Source organism: Myotis nattereri (genome assembly GCF_964212035.1).
Source record: "Myotis nattereri genome assembly, chromosome: 6".
Lineage (NCBI taxonomy): Eukaryota > Metazoa > Chordata > Mammalia > Chiroptera > Vespertilionidae > Myotis > Myotis nattereri.
This window is the reverse complement of record NC_138081.1, coordinates 97,821,204-97,840,708: the sequence shown is the minus strand read 5'-3', so window position 1 is coordinate 97,840,708 and position 19,505 is coordinate 97,821,204. Positions and strand designations below refer to the sequence as shown.

Genomic DNA, 19,505 nt, shown 5'->3' with positions numbered 1-19,505 from the left:
AGCTTCTGACTGAGCAGTGCTCTCCCTTTGGGAGCACACTTACCACCAGGGGGCAGCTCTTGCATTGAGTGTCTGCCCCCTGGTGGTCAGTGCACATCATAGTGACCGGTTGTTCCACTGTTCGGTAGATTTGCATATTAGCCTTTTATTATATAGGATTATTTTAAAAATATTTTTATTGATTTCAGAGAGGAAGGGAGAAGGAGAGAGGGAAAGAAACATCAATGATAAGAGGGAATCATTGATCAGCTCCCTCCTGCGCACCCCACCTTGGGGATCAGCTCACAACCCAGGCATATGTTCTTGAGTGGGAATTGAACTGTGACTTCCTGGTTCCTAGGCTGATGCTCAAGGCCGGGCAGCATATGGCTATATTAATGTCATTGTTGGTGTTTAGACTGGAGTCATCAGGGAATTATTTAATAGAACATCAAGACACTAAATTAATTACAGGGCTTTCTCAGATTTCATCTAATTCTATTTCAAATATAATCCTAAGTGTTTAAAAAATTAAGCCCATTTGTGAAAATAAATGCTGAGGGAGTCAATGGAAAAAACATTAGGAGATATTTACAAAAATCGACACAAGATGAACAAGAGAACTGTAACGACTCTTAAAATGTGTGACATCCTAAGTCTAGTGCTTTGGGAATAAGAAAAGGAATTACACAAAGAAACACATTTTTAAAATGGTTTGGCCCTAATGCACTGATGGTGAACCTATGACACGCATGTCAGAGGTGACACGCAAACTCATTTTTTTGGTTGATTTTTCTTTGTTAAATGGCATTTAAATATATAAAATAAATATAAAAAATATAAGTCTTTGTTTTACTATGGTTTCAAATATCAAAAAATTTCTATATGTGACACGGCACCAGAGTTCAGTTAGGGTTATTCAAATGCTGACACGCCGAGCTCAAAAGGTTCGCCACCACTGCCCTAATGCACCTGACACCAAGTCAGAAAAGTTAGTGAATTAAAAGGAAATCAGAGCGCAGGCAAGGTCAGCCCCGGGCAGCAGAGGTCAGCCCGCACCGGAACCTGCCTCGCGTCGCCTCGCGCGGTGGACACAGCACAGAGATTCCCAGCTGTCAGCGCGAGCAGGTGTCCGGCGACAATCCTCAGCTCGTCCGCGGGCCACAGCCTGATATCACAGTGGCCAGCGAGGGGCCGGCCTTGACGCCTGCCCTCCCGGCGGAGGCCTGCTGTTATCACCCGCTCCCAACTGTACTGGGCACGGTCCTTTGAGCTTCCCTGGCAATTCGCAGTTAATTGCACTAATGCAGGGAGCCGCTGAGCAGGGACACAGAGTCCTCAGTTCCCTGGGTTCCTCTTTGGAATGCATGTGATGACGTGGGCACCCACCACATTGTAGCTATTTCCGGTTTCATGGAAAACGCATGGATGCTCCCCGCGGATTCAGGGAAGGTAACGGGGGAAAGGCATTCACAGCATTTGGTGGTACAGGTGGGTACTTGCTTTGTGACACAACGTTCCTTATTCATTACTTTTCTTAGATGATTGAGAACTAATTTGATGTGCAAATTTCAGGTGCTAATGAAACGTGCTAATGAAACAATTCGCCACCATACAGCTGGCAACATGGAAATTTTAGCTTTTTCAGTTGCCACTCAGAGGTACGATACTACTCCAGCCTCTCACACCCACTTTAAGCTACGAAGGCGGAGCCGTGTTCATAACCGCCGTGAGTTACAGAGATGGGCCCTCCGCACACTGACTGAGTCTCCCCACAACCCCATGTGACGGAGCTCGGTATGCTCACTGCTCGGATGGAGAAACTGAGGCTGAGAAGCCGGAAGTGACCAGTCCAAAATCCTGGGGCTGACAGGGTGCCTGGAATTTTCAGGGAAGAAGATGAAATTGCACTCCAAAGGGGGGGGGCGGGGGGGATCTGAAATTCTACAAATGGCCATCATCACAGGCCGAATCTCTCCTGTTTTGAAAAAACCACTCTATAAAGATGATACAAAATAAATGTTATTCGGATGAATCTGAGCTCCGCAGGGAGGAAAGAAAGAGGCTGGAGGCCTAACCTCTGAACGGCATTCCTTCATTTGTAAGAAACAAACAAAGCAGAGGAAGCAGAGCTCCATAGTGGCGAGTTCCGGGGCTTTTCACCCGTCTCCACACCACGTGGGAGGTCTCCACGCCACGCGGGGCCGGGAGGAGTGTGCGGCGAGCTGGCCCCATGGCTCCATGGCGCTCCTGGGTACACCCACGGCGGGCACCGACACAAGGACGGGAAGTGAGTCTGCGGGGCAGTACCCCTGGCGCCCCTCCCAGACCTTCCTCCTGCCTCTCCAAGTGCCCACGGCCACCGCTTGCTTGGTCATTGGTACCCTCTGGCGTTCTGGCCTCTGTGACCTCTGACCTCTGGGTCTCTGGCCAGGTTCTAGGCATTCGGTCTTCTCCGTTACAGACATTTTCTCTTTAAAGCTAAGCCATACGGCAGGGGTCTCGGGTCGGGGAACATGTGGGAGTAGGGAGGTTGCAGAATGCTACAGACCAGTGGTTCTCAACCTCCTGGCCCTTTAATACAGCTCCTCATGTTGTGACCCAACCATAAAATCATTTTCGTTGCTACTTCATAACGGTAATGTTGCTACTGTTATGAATTGTAATGTAAATATCTGATATGCAAGATGGTCTTAGACGACCCCTGTGAAAGGGTCGTTTGACCCCCAAAGGGGTCGCGACCCACAGGTTGAGAACCGCTGCTCTAGACCCAAGATGCTGCCAGCCCTGGCCGCGGTCCTGGCCCTGCACACGCCTCCTGTCCCCCCTCTGGCTCCTCCCAGGCACCCGTCCAACTCCTCTCCCCAGAGTTCCGTCCCGTCCTCACGACGGTGACCAAGACACTTCATTTCACAGCAAGTAAGTAACTTGCCCCACACCCCCCGCTGAATAGCAAGGGTGAAACCCTGACCCGACCCAACGGTACCCTCCGCTCACTTGCATTAACCTCCTAGCGCTGGGCACCCCCTTGGAAAATAGCCCGTTTACCAGCAGGGCTTTTGCTAACACCGTTGCCATCGAAGGCTACATTCCGACTGGATAGGACGCCCCCCGCTGCTCTGAAGGAGTGGATGGGCCCCTGTTCATCTCCCGCTTCTGAACCCGAGAGCTATTTCCAGCGATGCTGATCGCACAGGTAAAACCCCACCAATATGGGATATGCAAGAAGTGAATGTTATAATGGCTTTAGGATGTTTTAACCAAAGATAACTACCTAATTCAATTCAACACAAATGAGTATAGGAATTGGTATGTTACTATTTTTTTTCCATGAAAAGATAATTGAAAAATGATGATAGAATTGTTTTAATGCTGAATAATTACAGAGACACCAATATCCATTTAAATTTATGGATCCAATTATTATTTGCAGAGTAAATTGTATAGCATTCAAAATATTATGATATTAATATTTAAATCAGAATTGAGAAATATGCGATTATGATAAATGCTAATTATAAAAATGTAGGTTTTTTTTTCTCTTTAACCACTAAAATAAAACAAAACCCCAGTGGTATATTTAACCTTAATCACCAACTTACCAATTAGCTACGTAGGAAATCAGCTGTTGATTTAGGGGAAAGTAAGAAAGTTTGTATGGCTGGGAAAAAAAAGAAGTAATTATTTTTATGTAGCCTAAACCTCGAAGGGAAATATTTAGAATTTAACAGGTGTGGCTACTTGTGAGGCTAATAATAAAAATATGGTTACAACAGCCAATACGTATGTATGCTTCTCACAAGTTGGTGACTACCCTACATTTTTAAAATCTATTAGCTCATTTGATCCTCACATACAAAGTAGAAATTAATAGTATCACTTTCATTTCATTCTGTGCTTGGAAACTTTATTTATTTATTTTAAAATATATTAAAAACTTTAAAAATATTAAAAACTTTAAAAAATATTTGTATTGATTTCAGGGAGGAAGGGAGAGAGAGAGAGATAGGAACATCAATGATGAGCGAGAGTCATTGACCGGCTGCCTCCTGCATGTCCCCACCCTGCAGGGATCCGGCTCACAACCCGGGCAAGTGCCCTGACGGGGAATTGAACTATGACCTCCAGGTTCACAGGTCAACCCTCAACCATTGAGCCATGCCAGCCGGGCTGGAGATTCTGTCGGTTACATCTCCTCAGACTATTAAAAGAATACTCATGGCTGCCAGTGTCCCTGCCGCACTGGGGAGAAGTCTGTGCGCCCCTGCAAAGCCCGGGGGCCCCCTGGCCTGAGCTCAGCCCTGCAGGTGCCGAGAACCAGGTCAACCCCAGCTCCCTCCCAGGCTCATTCCCAGGATGCCTGGAAGGCCTATGTCAGTCAGGAAGTTACCTCCACCAGGCCTGAACTGCAGTCCACTCACCACACACACCTGCAGAAATGCGTGCGCGCATTCATTCATTCATTCACCGTTCATTCAGTCACCCAGTCATCATTCATTCATCATTCATTCACCCATTCATTCACTCATTCATTCATTCAGCACTGTATTGGGAGCCTAATTACTTCCCACTGAGATACACACATAGACACAGATGTTAGAGTCCTGGTTCGCCAAGACCTTCCAGTTTAAAAGCAAATTGCCCATCATTAGCCCTTGTCCCCATACAGATGTGGACACTCCATCAGATTAAACACGTCCCTGGGCCGGGGGCCGGGGCCCTGCTCCCCGATGGCCAGGCCCTATCACCCCAGGCCTAGAGAACTTTCAAAAGACTCTGGTTTCCTAACCCGGCTTCCTCCCAGTCCAGCCGCTGCCAGATTCATTTCCCAAACGCAGCTTTCCCCTTTGTCAATGTCATGCTTGTAAGAGCCGGAGCAGCCCTCCCCACCATGTGTGCCCGTCACCTGTAATTCGTCACCACTTGCTCTTACCCCCACTCGTTCACCTCGATGTGCCCGGTGTGTTCCCGCCTCTGCCTGTTGCACCCACAGCCTCCCTGACCTCACACGCCCGGCTCCTTGTGCGCCCGTGGGCTCCTCTGTCCAGGCCCAGCCTAGGTCCCGCCTCTGGCAGCGTTTCCCCACCACCCGCAGTGACCTCTCTCCCTCTCCCTCCTCTCTCTCTCTCTCTCTCTCTCTCTCTCTCTCTCTCTCTCTCTCTCTCTCTCTTGCCCTTGGATGACCTCAGCACCGACTGCGCTGGTCAAGCGTGCACAGGGAATCAGGCAGTAGCTGGTGTCCTGTCCCTGTCTGGTCCCAGCCTGCGGAATGCAGCGCCAGTCCTGGTAGGAGACCCGCAGGGCCTGGCCTTAGGCCTTAGGCCTGGTGTCATCAGAGCTGGGAATGATTTGAGGTGACAGCCGGGTTCGCAGTGACCTCCGTGCAGGAGCTGAGCTCCAGGCGATCCGAGTTCCAACACCGCGCAGCTGAGACTCGGTGTGATCGGGGACCAGCCCTTTCATTCCCTGTCAACTCCACAGCCACAACGTGCAGCTCCAGGAGCCCTCAGAGGGGCCGGGGTCCATCCAGCTCGTCGCTTTAAACAGGAAAAACACTCAAAATCGCAACTGTTGGCGCGAACAGCCCCCCCATAATGCGCCCCTCGTGCTGCGCAGGGAGCCACCGGCCTTCTCTTAGCGTCTGCTTTTGTTTCACAGTAACACCGGCCTTATTTATCCGTGTTAGCAGCGCGCCTTATCTGGAAATATGTAAATCCATTTAAATTAATTTCCTGTAATACCACACAAAACAATAATCATATTAGCGCCATTCATAATGTACTAATAACATTAACATAATGGCATTCAAATATGAAATTGCCAGGTAATAGGCTTTCCATAAATTGCTTCGGCGAGAGTGTCATTTGTAACCTGCTCTGCGCCTTCCGTGCCCAAAGGAGTTGTGCGCCTGACGCGGGAGGCTCCCGCAGCTTCTCCGCCTCTTTGGGGAGCTGTCCAAGGGCTTTTGTGATCCAGATAGAAGGCAACCTGCTTCCAGGCCATGGCACTTTCGGGGAGCTGCCCCTGGAGTGGGCTCTGGTCTGGCCCACAGGGGGTGGGTGCACAGGGGGCGGGTACACAGGGGGCGGGTGCACAGGGGGCGGGGTACACAGGGGCCTGGGTACACAGGGGGCTGGGTACACAAGGGGCTGGGTACACAGGGGGCCGGGCACACAGGGGGCGGGGTACACAGGGGCCTGGGTACACAGAAGGCGGGGTACACAGGGGGCCGGGTACACAGGGGCTGAGGCTGCGCAGGGCTGGCCCCACCCACAGAGGCAGCAGGCCTGGAAGGGAGCTCCTGCCAGCTCCACCTCCTGGGGTGCCAGGTCAGCCGCCCCGTGGAATCCGATTGGCTCACAGGCTGTTCCAGGATCCTCCCTGGGCTCCTGGGGCCTGGGCACAAGGCAAGCCACGTGCCCGGAGGCCTCACAGAGCCCGGAGGGGACCAGGTACCTGGCCCCAGGGGTAAAAGGTCAAAAGCAGAGCCTGGAAGTCTTAGTGTGTGAATGCTTTTGTTCTGCACGATTTGGGCAAAGCTGTGCTGAGGTGAGTCAGCGATCCCTTTCTTCCCTGAGACGTGGGCTGGGCCTGTCTCCGGAACCCGAGCCACTGGGCACACCTGGCCGGAAGGGCGGTCGGGCGGTCCAGGGCAGAGAAGGGGCGCTGCGTCCACGAGATGTCACCGAGCCACACCCGTTCACACACACCCGTCAGCCCGCGCCCGTTCCGGAACCACCAAGGAGGAGAAGGCGCTGGAACTGGGGAGATCCGAGCGTTCCCTTTGACCAGGTCTGCTGCTCCTGCTGGAATGACAGAGCCACCTCGGTTTTGCACGAGATCTCCCATGGCTCACGGCACTGACGTGCTCCCCACCCGCTACCCTTCCCTGTCCCCCTCCCCTGTCCCCACCGGTGACCCTCCGGGTGACTCTCCCGGTGACCCTGGGAGGCGGGCGCGGCACCAGAGAATCTGCCTCTTGAGTGAGCTCACTGCACTGCCAAGTGTTTTCAGCCTTTAGAACCGGAACGATGTTCGGGGAAGATCAGTCCCTTCCCTCGAAGTTCAGAGGCGGCTGAGCTGCGGGGATAGTCATGCGATCAAGCGAGGAAGGAGGAGAGAGGAGCAGCCGGCTCCCACTCCTCTGCTTGGCCTGCGCTTTCACGGCGTTTGGAAGGTGCCATCTTAGAGCGCACAGACGACATTTCTGTCCCTGGCGGTGACTTCCCCACATGCTGGGGTGTCAGTGTGCAGCATGGACTAGAGCAGCCACTGCTACAGTCAAGGAGGCGCATAAATCCCACCTGTGGGCGCAGCGAGTGTGGGGTCAGGTACCCGAGGGGCTCTGCAGTTCAGGAGCTGGCACCTCCCTGCGCACCCACAGCCACGGGCCAGGAGAGGAGTGAGTGAGCGGGGAGATGGTGCAGAGATGACGCGGGGAGGAGCGTGCCCAGCTCCAGGGGGTGGGGGAGGCCCAGGCGAAGGCAGGAGAAGACAGACAGGGCAGCTGGGCTCAGGGACCCAGAGAGCCCCGAAGGTGGGAAGAGGAAGGCACTCCTGGTGATGGGTCCGTATCCCATCAGCCGCCTCCATTGACTTCTCTGCTGCCTTTCGAAGGCTGTAACTGCTCTAGATGGGGACAGCTCCGTCTGCACTGATGTTTTTTAATTAAAAAAGATGTTTTTTATTAATTTCAGAGAGAGGAAGGGAGAGGAAGAGAGAGATAGAAACATCAATGATGAGAGAGAATCATGGATCGGCTGCCTCCTGCACGCCCCCTACTGGGGATCCAGCTGCAACCTGGGCCTGTGCCCTTGACCAGAATGGAACCATGACCCCCTGGATCATAGGTCGATACTCAACCACTGAGCCCTGCCAGCCCGGCAGTACTGATGTTTCAAGGTTTTGCTGACACAGTCCCTGAGCCTCTTCAGTACCTTATTCAGAGGAGTGATTTTCCATATTAAAAAAAAGGAGGTCCTAGATTCTAAGAACATCTAATCTTCCCTAATGCGCCCTGAGTCCCCCAGGGAAGGGAGTTCGCTGGCAAACATGTGTCCCCACAGGGAGGGACAGGAAACAGTTAAGCAGCAGGATCCCCAAGAAGCAGCATTTGGCATCGAGTACTTTACATTCAGCTGCAGAGTGGGAGAGGAAGCCGGAGACAGGGAGGCATCTTGGGCAGTGCGGTGTGGGGCGCATTTAAATCGGGAGGGAGTGGGGTGTGGGTTCTCAGTGGCCAGAGAGCATTCTTTCCCCTTCTCCATCAGGGGGGACCACAGAACCCCACTCCCAGCCTCCGGAGACATTTGCATAATTCATTTACATCTGAAGGGAGCTCACAGGCTGGAAGCCTCGGAGGCTCAGCGCCTCTGTAACAGCAATTAGGAGCAGAAATAGAATAACAATAGCTGTGGAAATCCAGTTGCTGAGCTGTGGGTGGAAGGAGCAGAAAAATCTCCTCCTTTTTAAAGCCTGAACTTTGAGTGATTGCAGAGTTAGACTAACCGGCCTTTGTTCTTTGTGAGCTGGTTGTAAGCTGAATAGGAACCAAACCAATTTGGACCAACGTGGGGGCTCAAGAGGGCTCCCAGTGGCAGGAAATGAGGCGGCACCGATGGCGGAAGGCCAGGCCCAGGCCCAGACAGAGCCCAGACCGCCGGGTCCTCCGGCTCTGTGGATGGCCGGAGACGGGGGCCAGCAGGGCAGCAGGGAGTGCAGGGGACCGGAGGATGCCATGTAGGATGCCGAGGAGCACAATGGGAAGTGAGGTGCACGGGGCACATGCAGGGTGTAGGGACAGGAGCTGGTGGCTGTTCCCCCGTGGACCAGGGAGCACATTCATCAGGAACATGTGGGCAAGCCCCTCTTCCAACCTGCAGCTCTGCTCCATCCTCCAGGCGGTGGGGCCTCAGAATGTAACAGCTGCTCAGAGATTCCTGTTCCTTCCTCCCCAACTTCAGTGCCCCGACCCCAGCCCTCAATCCCACAAACTGCTGGGAGGTGCATCGGAAGCCACTGAAAGTCTATGACAGTGTGAATGGCCAGCCATGTGGCCCACTCGGGTGGGAAGGACCACACGGGGAACCTGGGTGAGGGAGGACTACCCAGAGGGGTGCTTACTAGGTGGCTGAAATGTCAAAATCATCGGTGCTGGAAGGCAGAGGGGGTAGGAGGAAGGTAGATCACCTGCGATAAGGAGGACCTGGGATGGAGAGGATCTGGGATGGAGAGGATCTGGGATGGAGAGGACCTGGGAGGAGGAGGACCTGGGATGGAGAGGACCTGGGAGGAGGAGGACCTGGGATGGAGAGGACCTGGGATGGAGAGGACCTGGGATGGAGAGGACCTGGGATGGAGAGGACCTGCGATAAGGAGGACCTGGGATGGAGAGGATCTGGGATGGAGAGGATCTGGGATGGAGAGGACCTGGGATGGAGAGGACCTGGGATGGAGAGGACCTGGAGGAGGAGGACCTGGGATGGAGAGGACCTGCGATAAGGAGGACCTGGGATGGAGAGGATCTGGGATGGAGAGGATCTGGGATGGAGAGGACCTGGGAGGAGGAGGACCTGGGATGGAGAGGATCTGGGATGGAGAGGACCTGGAGGAGGAGGACCTGGGATGGAGAGGAAGCTGGTGAGCCAGGTGCTAAAATCAGTGTGGGACAGGGGCTGGGGTCCACAGGACACAGCTAACAGGTCTGACCATTAAGGGAGCAGAGATTGCACAGAAGTGATGGGGCGCCGGCCGGGAGGTAGTGCGGGGAGCCCAGGTTCTGGAGGAGCCCTTCCCGATCCCCCACGTCCCTGTAAACCATGGTTCCTCCTGGGTTTTGGTTGCCATCGCAAATGCTGACTTGCTGCTGGTGGTGCGATCTCCGGTGGCACAGTGAGGGGGCACTGGGTTTGCATCAGGGCCCAGTTCTGATCTCAAGGCCAAGCTCTGGCCTCACCTGTCTTGGGAGATTAGGTAACCTGGTGGGACTTCCCAACATCTCAGGGTCAGCTTCCTCGTTCGTAAAAGTGGGAGTAGCAACGTAGCCCTGTGATAGTCCACGCGGAGGTGGCTTAGAAACTGCAAAATCTTGGGCAATCTGCACACTGTCCCTAGTTCCTGGGAGAGGAGAGCTGCTCTGCATCACACCAGAGCAGGAGGAGTTATTAGAGGCATTTCACAAATATGGTTTCATCCTAATGATGTTGATACAGAAAGCCGGTGCTTCTTCCAGAAGTGTTAATACCAATAATTGGTAGGCATTTCTCTCCCAAGGTGCCATCATTATCGTGAAAGTTGTAAGATGATGTGAGAATACTGATTTTAATGAGGGTGCCACCAAAATAAAGCAGATCCCTAATTATAAAAAGAAACAGAGAAACGAACAAACGAACACCCTGGAATCCTCTATGCCAGCGTAACAGGGCCTGCTGGGAGCTACGGAATGCGATGCGAGAGGAATTTCACATAAGAGCGTTTCCTAGTCCAATACGCAATGTCAGTAGGTCCAATTAAAACAAATAGCATGTCTAAAAGGTTTCTCAAAATATTACAATATTGGGAATTGAAGCTGCTTCCTTACCGTGATAAAGTTGTAGCAAACAAGGGCCCATCTTGTGCTTAATGGATAGACAAATTAAATTCTGTTTAAAAATTGGAACAAGGATGGGTCCTTAATAGCATTCTGAAAACCCTGGTTAATGCAATGAGACATGAAAAAATAAAGAGGTATGATAATGGGGAGAGAGAAAAGATCATTATTTGTACTTAACATAATGGAAAACCAGAATATGCGGAGGAGCCACCAAAAATAATAATGCTTAATAAAGTGATTCAATAAAATGCTAGATTTGAAACAAACATACCAAAATTAATAGCCTTGCTTATTAGCGGCAGCCACCAGCCAAAGTAATAAAAATATAGATCCTGCTCACAATATCAACCCCTTCCGCACATGGAACCCTGGGGGATGTACCTGCTGAGGCCTGTGTGGTTGCTATAAAGAAAATTGAAAAAAAAATCTTAAAAAAGAAAATAAAAGAACAACAAATTGACAGACACAAGCCTATCTATGGATTGATCAATTGATCAGCCAATGATCTATTCATCTAGGTATCCATACACTTATGTATATATTCCTGAATGAGAAGACAAAATACCCTCTCAAGAAATTGAATAGGTTTATATAAACTAACTAGGAAAAGGACTAACGATCAGATATTTAAAAACACAGAGAAAGAGCAATTAAAATAGATAGGCAGTGGCCAAAAAACAGCAGTTTAAATCAGCGGCCCTGACTAAGGATCCGATTCACTGTCTCATGTAATAGGGACCTTCACCTCTGACGTAACTACCTCTGCCACTGCCACCGGTCTCCCGCCTGGATAACCTGTGTGGCCCCTCGGTGTGGTCTCACTGGGCTCAGCTTCCGCCCTGACTCTCCGGCCCCGAATCACACAACAGCCAGCGTCATCCCTTAACTCACACCACATCTTCTCACTCCAGTGTTCAGAGACCCTCCAAGGGCTGCCCCTCTGTGGCAGGTTGAACTGTGTCCCCTGCCCATGTGCATGTGGAAAAAGGATCTAGTCAGATGCCATCAGGTTCAGGGTTCGAGCATGAGGCCATCCGGGATCTGAGGTGGGTCTTCCTCCGTGACCCGTGTCCTCAGAAGAGACAGACAAGGGAGAGGCTTCGAGAGAGCACAGGGCAGAAGGCCCGTGGAGACTGGACGGAGGTGCCCATGAGCGAAGGACCCCAGGGGAGGAGTTGGGGAGAGGCATGGGCAGATTCTCCTCTGCTCAGTGAGGCCAACGTCACCGTCTGTCTTCTTAAACACCCTGCTGGCCTCGGGTGGGAAGAAGGCGGCAGCGAGGGGCCCCTGCCCAGCAGAGGTTGGCACCACTGCACTGTGGAAGGTTCCAGAGCAGCCGTGCTCTCGCTGTCCAACCTGGATCAATTATAGTCGCCACGCTGATAGCCTGAGGCTCCCTGGGAGCCCTCGTGTACCTCACCTGTTCCTCACCTTCAAGGGGCGGCCCTCCCACAGCCCTGGGCCCTCGGACCTGGACCCCACGTGCCAGCAGGGACCCAGCTCTGTGCCGAGGGGGCAGCTCTGGTCTGAACATGGGACAATCGCGTCTATTCATTGTGCCCAACAACACGCCACAATGGGCCGGCTTGTTGGGAATTTTTTGGGTGGAATGTAAAGTTCTGCTTCAATGGGCTGCTTGTGTTTATCGCTGTGGTGCCTTTTTCCTAGAATAAGAAACAATGCCAGGGCTTCTCTTCCCACCCCCACCCCTTCACCAGCTTTGCTTCTCCATTGGGCACATGCTTCTGGTCGTTAACGAGGGTTCGGATTCTTCTGTGACCAGCAGAAAGTCCTTTGCCAAGCTGACTCCTAGACACGCAGAGGTGAGCTGTCGCTTGGACTTGGTTACTTAACTTCCAGGGTGTCCAAGGTCGGCAGCACGGACAGCCTCCTGGTGGGGGCTATTCTCTCCGGTCCATCGCCAGCTTCATGAACTGTTCAGCCAAAGATGCCAGGCCCGAGGGGAGCTGCGATCTAATAGCGCACCCAAGACACCCGTCAAACCTGAGGGCCCAGAGGGACAAGCCCCATCCCCTGGGCCACCAAAGACCCTGGCTGACTCTCGGTAGCTCCGTTTGGGATCCACTGAAATTCCAAGTCATTCCGATTACGAAGCGTGGACGGTTTCTCCACAGACGACAGAATAGGCAACGTCCCTAAAGCATGAGGTGAAGTTTCAGAAATTCCAATAAAAGCTGTATTGTTCCAGTTCTTTCCTAATGCACACGATTTTTACAAGGAGGGAAATGCAATGCTTTGCCCACCAAATGGAGAGGCAGCCGAAGTGGGGTGAGGGGTGTGGGGTGCGGGGTGTGGGGTGCGGGGTGCAGGGAGCCGAGTGGCTGCCCAGGCCCTGAGCTTTTCAGCGGCTGATTCATTCAGACCAGCATGGGCCGGCTGCCTCACCGCCAGGCAGGCAGGCAGGCCGTGGGCAAAGTCCTCTCCTGTTTTGCTTCCTGTGTTTTGATGGTTGAGATGCAAATTCGATCTTAGGGCATATTTTGGTGGAGCCACTGAGGGGCCAGACTGCTGTCCTGCTGTCTCTCGTTCTGATTGGTCAGAATCCTGGGCTGTTTCTGTAGCTGCCATGGGATTGGACGCGATGATTTATCCTAAGTGGGCAAAACGGGGCCCCTGGTTTCCAATCGACAAGGCGGTGATTAAAGAAGCATTTATCACCTTGTGGTCACTTGGAAGGAAGCCACCAATTATCCGGAGAAGCGGGGGTCCCAGGCAGATGTGGTCTGGGGGGCTTGTGCTGACATCCCGTGGTCGAAACTGGACTTGGGGAAGGAAGGATGTGTCACCTGACCCGCTCTGCCCGGCGGCTCGCCTCAGCCCAGCCAGCTGGGGCCACTTCCCCTTCCAGCAGGGCCTGGCCCCGGGGACGTGCCTCAGTTGAGATGGCGGCTTCAGGGGACAGGGCGGAGTGGGGGGAGGGGTGCCCCGTTTCTGGCCTCTCGGGATCCTCCTAAAAGGCTCCTGCCTGGAAGCAAAATTAATTTAGAACCTTCCCAGTCATAACCGCCGATAGAGATTCCTGTGGATAATGTGAGCTTAGCAGCTACCTGGGCCCCAAAGAAATGGACTCAACATAAATGCATTATTTGGTGGGTAATGGGCACCTGTCGTTTTTCTCAGATGGACAATCTCTCTATTAGAAAAATCGTTCGAGTTTTCAGGCCCTCTGGAACCATCGGTCACGTCATCTACACGAGGCTGGAGTGTGATGAGAAGTTTGAGTTCAAGGCCACCTCCCACCCGACAGGCTAGGTCATGGCGACCCGGGGACTTGGCTGGGCGTGCAGGCCGCTGGGCATGACTGGCTTTCAGAAGGGAAGCGCCTGGAGAGATGGCTTCTCCTGTGAGCCCGCTTATGCCCGCTCCTCCGCTGAGACAGCCCCGCGAGGGCAACCGTCAGTGGCCTCCCAGGCTGGTGTCTGGCCGTGGCGGGTGGCCGCGCACTTTTCCTAGAAGTGAGAACGCGCGGCTGCCCATTGGAGACTATTAAGCCCAGTGGCTGTGAGATGTGGGGGTTTGGGGTTAGATTCGGGCTTTTGTAGGAGACGGGGATTCAGTGGCTTCGTGGGACAGGGAAACGTGGACGGCAGCCCCTCCATCCACATAAAAGCTCCTGGGGAAGTGCATTGCTTCTCAGAATAGCACGTCACTTACGTCGTGCGTGACTATTTCTATTAATGGCAAATATTAGAACGAGTGAGAGATGTAACAGCAAAAACCAAAAATCTTTTCTTGCACAAAGTGTGTGCCACCCCCCGAGCCCCCGGCCATCCTGAGGGCACCGAGCGCAGCCCGCACAATAGGCCTGTCAGCCCGGCGTCATCGGCCGCGGCCACAAGGGCTCTATGAGCAGCAGCGTTGCCAATGCCGGCTTTGATTCCCGGGGCAGCTGGTCGGGAATGAAAGGGCATGTTTTTCTGGGGGTCACATGACTGTGACCATCTCCGCACCCCGTCCCCGTCCCCGCAGCGTCCAAACCTCTGCCTGGCACCGCCTGTGTCTTCCTTGCCTTTACCTCGCTGTCCTTGGACGCGTCCGCGTTCCGGGTTGGGGTGGATGGGGCATGTTGCCAAGACAGTTTCTGGGCAAAGGAAGAGGGTGTTGGCTTCCCCGGGAGGGAGGACGGAGGACGAGGGTGCTGTGCGCCGGTGTGTCCCCCCAGTGCCAATGTCACAGGGGTGCAGCCTTAAACAGACGCTGGTGTTACCAGATCCTCCAGAAAGCCATCGCAGAGGGGAAAGTAAGGAAAACTTGTTCCGGAATCCGGTTGGAGTGGGGGCGGGGCCTCTGCGGGCAAGGGGACAAGTGCCGCTTGTTTACTGAGGAGCAGGGACAGTGGCAGGGGCCAGCGAAGGCCCGGTGTGGCTGCAGCGCCCACCCAGGCCGGTTACAGATCCTCAATGGCGGGGGAGCCGGAGAGGGAGGGCCGCAGCCCCGTCCCAGGCTCACCCCCGACTTGCCAGGGGTCCTTGCTATTATTGCTATGTCTTATTTCTGAAGGTTTCAAGTAGACTTTATTCTCCAATCACGCCCTATTTTAATGCGTGCACAGCGCTTTCACTTGCCGTCGGTTATGAGTCGGTTTGAAACAATCCCTTATCACCCCAGCTGGGATGTTACTGACCCCTCCATTCCTTTGGGGTGACTCTGCCAACAGGGACAGGTCCCACGCTGTTCCGATTTGTGTCGCTGTACATGTCCACACAGCAACGCAGAAAGGGGCTCCGCCGGCGAGTACAGCGCCGCCGTGTCGCCATGGACACCGGGGGTCCTTTCCTGGTGGATCTGCCTTGGTTTGCTGAATGCTTCCAACGGGGAGACGACTTAGCACGCTTTTGGCCAAGAGAAACATCCTGGCGCTGAAGATAGCACTGCGCAGCCGCGGCTGCTGGTTGTGGGGACCCCGGGGTCCTCGCTAAGGAACGCTCTCGAACGGAGCGGGCCTGTGGCACTCACCTGGTCGCCCTGTGCTCGGGAGCACTCAATCCTGCTCTGGCGGAATTCGGCCTCAGCTCTGTCAGCCCGGCACGTCACTGCGCGTGACAGGATGTCCATAGTGACAAGAGCTTAGCATTGGTGTTTTCAGAAGGCAAACTACACTGCGGCCTGCGATGCTTCTCAGCGTTTTCTGCGTCATGGCAGGCTGCTCTTTGCTTGTACAGAAAGTAAGCTGAGACCCGAAGGGATGGTCACAAAGGGTAGCAGGGGGTACAAGGAGGTGACGGAGAAGTCGCATCCCAGGTCCAAGCTGTCATCGTGGTGGAAACGACATGGAAGAATATTTGCAAGAGGGAAACACTGAGCATCCTTCCAGGCGGGTGGCTTTTGGGGTGGGGTGGGGGGGGGACTGGCGCGGATATGAGTGGAGGCGCGTTTACACTAGCGTTTCTGAAAGACGGTATTGTCACGGAATTCCCGAAATCACTGGATTCCGGCAATGACCGCTCGGCTGTGTTACAGGCGCACCTTCTGGATGACGGTCCCTGTGCCGACCTCGCCAGGGCACCGAGCGCTGTCCTCGCGGAGCATGTGACCAGCCCTGGGCCTCCCCTTGGCTCCACTGCCTTCTAACTCGGGCCCTTGGCCATCAGCGAAGAAACTGCCATTTGCAAACCAACAGCATCGCGGGGACAGGGGCCTGCAGGGGGAGGGGACTGCCTCTGAGAATTTAATCTTGGGAAAAGCACTCTCTCAGCCAGTGCGCGCCCTCCTGCCCACGCGCTCACGCTCGCACTGGGACCCGCCATCGGGCCTTTTCTTCTCCCCGTATTCTTCCTCCTGTGCTTGGTCTCTGGTTTTGATTTTTATTGTGTATGTTTTTGCTTAAAACTGTTTAAAGTCCATCCTTGCTGGTCTGGCTCAGTGGATAGAGCGTCAGCCTGAGGACTGAAGGGGCCCTGGTTTGATTCTGGCCAAGGGCACATGCCTGGGTTGCAGGCTCTAGCCCTAGTGGAGGGCGTGCAGGAGGCAGCCAATCAATGATCCTCTCCCATCATTGATGTTTCTGTCTCTCTCTCCTTCTCCCTTCCTCTCTGAAATCAATAAAAAAATTATATATATATATATATAGAATAACTGTGTTCAAAATCCTTTTGGAAAGAAGGGAGCAGTGCTATGTAAGCACTTTTAAGTGATGGCTTTAATGTCACTCAGTCACTCAAAAATATCCACGACCCTCTGGGAAGGAGTCAGCTCTGGGCAAGGCGATGGCCCTGGCCTCCCGAGGTGGCCGTCCCCGTGGGCCGGACCCCACAACTACCCAGCAAACAGCAGCGTAAACATTACATGTGTGCGCTATGAATGGGCGCTGCAGGTGGCTGTAACTATTATGAAGAAATTAAACAGGGTAAGGGGCGTGCACTGCAGCCGGCAGGCCTTTGATTGGTGGCCCGAGAGGCCCCTGGGCGGAGGCGGCGTCTGAGCTGCAATCAGACCGACCAGGAGAACGGAGCTGCGCACAGAACCCAGAACCCAGAACCCGGGCAAGAGTGCTCCTGGCAGAGGGAGGGGCGTGTGCAAGGGTCCGAGGCGGAGCAGGCGCGGTGTGGCTGAAGGACAGAGAGCCGTGCGGGGGACTGAAGAATGCCGGGTGGTGACTGTTGGGTAAGAAAGAGGAGATGGAGCCAAGGCACAGACCGGGGCCAGAGATGTCAGTCTTGCATCCCGCGGTGAGGACAGTGACCTTTATTCTCACCGTAGTGGATGTCGCTGGAGGGTTTTAAGCAAGGGATTGACGAAATCTCCATTAGCTTTGAGGAGGACCATTCTGGCTACTGAACAGGAAATGGACTTCGGAGGACGCTGCTGTAGAATCCAGGTGGGGGCCGGGGAGGGGAGACGAGGGTGGTCAGTCCCTCGAGGTGGAGCGGGGGGAGCACTGGCTTGTTGCTGTAGAATCGGGGTGCAGGAGGGAAGGAAATGGAGGCTTCGAGACAACCTTACGGGTCTTGGTCCTGGCACTTAGGTGGGGGCAGGGGACGTCCGGGCCCAAGTCAAGAGTCGTCTTGAATACGTTCAGTTTGAAACGCCTTCTGGGCAAGCAGGAAGCTCCGAGTGGCGGGTGGAGCAGGGTCAAGGATGGGATCCATGGTGTGCAGACGTGTCGAAGGTGAGGGGCTGGATGAGCTCGCGCAGGGAATGAGCGCAGAGGAAGGACAGAGAGACCGAGGGCAGCCATCCCTACCCCTACGCTCTTCGCTCTTCTTCCTCCGAGACGGCCCAGCCCCGGCGCTGACAGGGCCTATCCCCGCCCGGGCAGAGCGGCCTGGCCTGAGGAGACAGGTGGCTTTTGGGACGAACAAAGTCATACTTAGGCGGAGTCTTCCCTGGTTAATATTAAAAGCACACCCCGTCTCATAAGCTGCTAAATTAAATCTCGCTGTAGGCTATAATTTTAATTCAGGTAGAATTGTGCTTCTGAAAGAGCAATAGCTGATTGTACAGAATTGATTTAAGTTAAAAAGTGCTCCCAGAGTAAACTCTAAAAGATGAAGCCATAATAATCAACTATTGCCTGACCTGTGTGGCTCAGTGGTCGAGCGTCCACCCAGGAACCAAGAAGTCACTGGTTCAGTCATTGTTTGTTGGAGCGTTTAGTCTGGGAAACAGACGCAGACCTAAAGTTCCGGCTGTAAAAGGTGAGGGTGGCAGGGAGCGGCAGAAAGAATGGGAGCGCGTCGCCTGCCTCCCTCCCTCCCTCCCTCCCTCCCTCCCTCCCTCCCTCCCTCCCTCCCTTCTGGGGCAGTGAGCTTCCTCGTAGATGGGTTGTACAAGGAGAAACACGATGGAGAATTTATTCTCCTCTACGAAAACCACAACTTTCTGTAGCGCTGCCATTTCTTAGCGGCTAAAGTGTTTTGTCTGCCGAAGTTCAAACCTCCCTCTCGGACACCATTGCCGTTGGAGAACTTCCATTTGCGCTCTGTGCACTTTCACCCTCCCAAAGGGTTACAGCACATGAAGAATTCACTTGGCAACTGAACGGGCCGGTGCCTCTGGGGCAGACGGATTGGGAAATGCACCGTACGTCCCGGGGCCCTGAACGAGGGGCTGAAAGGCGCCGTGGAGCGCGGGGTCGGCGCTCCAGGCAGGATCCAGCCGCGCGGCCCTCGCCTGCTCCGACGGGGCGTGTGGGTGAAATATAGGCCGGGCCCAGCATTCTTTTAAAACACGTGCCATAAACCACCGGGAGTTCCTTCTGTAAATGGCAGCACACGCCAGGGGAAGGCAGGCCACTGCTGTGACACAGGGCTCTTAAGTTATCGGGGCGAGAGCCAGGCGCCGCCATGCACATGACACAGTTTCAGCCCCTTCGGCCCAGTATCACAGAACATCACCCCAAATACTAGATGACTCAAGACAGAGCCTTGGTGAAGGCTCCATCTGCTCCACCCACACGGAGTGTAACTGAGAGGCACCAAGGCAGAGATCCCAGAGGCGTTTTTCTTTCGGAAAAAGGGAAAAAACACCAAACTACTGAGAACCATTTAGACCAGCAGTTCTCAACCTGTGGGTCGCGACCCCTTTGGAGGTCGAATGACCCTTTCACAGGGGTCGCCTAAGACCATCGGAAAACACATATATAATTACATATTGTTTTTGTGATTAATCACTATGCTTTGATTATGTTCAATTTGTAACAATGAAATTGGGGGTCACAACATGAGGAACTGTCTTAAAGGGTCGCGGCCTTAGGAAGGTTGAGAACCATGGAGTTAGAGGCGTGGGATTAAATGAGATGGCTCGTCCTGTTCTAGCCGATGCGATGAAGACTGCCCCATGGGGCGTGCACGCCTGTGTGTGTGTGCGTGTGTGCGTGTGTGTGCGTGTGCGCGCATGCAGAGCCTCAGCTATCTAACAGCCTCAGAGATGAAAAGACCTACTTCTGACAAACACAGAGACTTGAGTGTTAAAA

The 19,505-nt window shown here is 53.7% G+C and overlaps 1 protein-coding gene and 1 pseudogene across 3 annotated transcripts in view; both read right to left on the bottom strand.

The window, feature by feature from the left end:
- PACRG (parkin coregulated) overlaps positions 1-19,505 on the bottom strand; it is a 306,942-nt gene that overhangs the window by 20,464 nt on the left and 266,973 nt on the right. The window lies entirely within an intron of this gene.
- On the bottom strand, positions 15,208-15,443 carry LOC308521489 (cytochrome c oxidase subunit 7B, mitochondrial-like; annotated as a pseudogene). Its single transcript has one exon. The product of its transcript is annotated as a cytochrome c oxidase subunit 7B, mitochondrial-like (transcript).